Source organism: Doryrhamphus excisus, chromosome 7 (genome assembly GCF_030265055.1).
Source record: "Doryrhamphus excisus isolate RoL2022-K1 chromosome 7, RoL_Dexc_1.0, whole genome shotgun sequence".
NCBI lineage: Eukaryota > Metazoa > Chordata > Actinopteri > Syngnathiformes > Syngnathidae > Doryrhamphus > Doryrhamphus excisus.
The window spans coordinates 19,958,945-19,960,205 of record NC_080472.1 but is presented as its reverse complement, the minus strand read 5'-3'; the positions used below and the strand labels follow the sequence as shown (position 1 = coordinate 19,960,205).

General features: G+C 50.9%; 1 long non-coding RNA gene across 1 annotated transcript; it reads left to right on the top strand.

The window, feature by feature from the left end:
• LOC131132290 (uncharacterized) lies at positions 1-1,261 on the top strand. The gene is made up of 3 exons (XR_009130344.1): positions 1-499; positions 598-703; positions 813-1,261. It is a non-coding gene; the product is annotated as an uncharacterized LOC131132290 (long non-coding RNA).

Below are 1,261 nucleotides of genomic sequence, written 5' to 3'. Positions count from 1 at the left end.
CTGACGCACTGCTGTCGTTGAAGCTACGAGGTTGTGTAGATAGGTCGTCCTGGTATATTTTTTTGTAAGATAATATAAATCTATTTTTCTGACAAGTGTTATCTCCACAAGCTTGAAATGTGCATTGAAACGATGGATGTGAGCAGCGCTAAACACATGGATGCTCTTCGGCTAACTTTGAATACAACAACAACCAAGCTCCGCTGGACGCAGCTGCGCATGGCCGCCGAGGAGGACGAGACCTTCGGATCGTGTCGAGGCACCGCGCCGAAGCAGAACACCAGGAAGCGCCAACGACGGGACGGGCGACGGGCAGTGAGATTCATCGGCGTCCCTTACAGCGTGGAACAACGGGAGGACAGACGAGCAGCGGCCTGTACGCGACGACTTCATCCCGGAGCAATGGCGCCGGAGAACACCACGCAGTACTTGATAAGCGAGCACGAAGACAACATGGCGCCGAGTAGCAATGACTCCCAGAAACCAACCGCCTCGCTCGGTACACCGTCGCTTCTTTACGGCGAATGCCTTTCACCCAGTCGTGTTTACACAGCGCTGGATTCAGAGTATTATGAAAATTGTCTTGCCTTCCAACAGAGGGACTTTGAGGACATGTTTGGCCCATGTTGGTAACCCGGATGTCGGGGAATGACGTGGCCTCGCACTCCTTCAAGGCGGAGGAACTTTTTTCCTGCGGGAAAAGGTGTGAATAGTGCATTTACACCTTTTTTTATTTAAAATGTTACCGAGTCGAAAGAAAGCACTACTGCTTGTGTGTGTCGCACGATTCATGGGCTGTATTTGTCTCACAGTGGCGCACTGGACGCCGCCCCGCCCAGTCAGGGAGCGCTCCCAAGCCTCCCGCCGCGCTGGCCCGACGAGCGGACCAAACGCACCTCAGCTGTGGTCTGGCCACTGGTTGCAAAGTCAGGTAACACTGGGCAGGTATTTGTTGCACTGCTTTGTCCTTCATGGTTCCATGCGACCTCTGTCACTGTCTGAGAGTTTTCCAGGTCAACCCTGTCGCGACTAAAGGCTCTGCTGCGGGAGACCCTGGAGCTCGGTCTTCCCAGGACTGATGAAAGGTGACCTTTTAACATAAGACTTGCAGTCTTTTTAAAAAGACCCATTATACACGCGTCTTGTACCTTGGCTCCATTTTGGTTTGTTTATATTGTATTCAAATTTGGTTTGGATAGATGTGGACCGTGTTGATTTTTATAAATGAATGTACAAATAAAGGCGCTTGATGTATACTAAA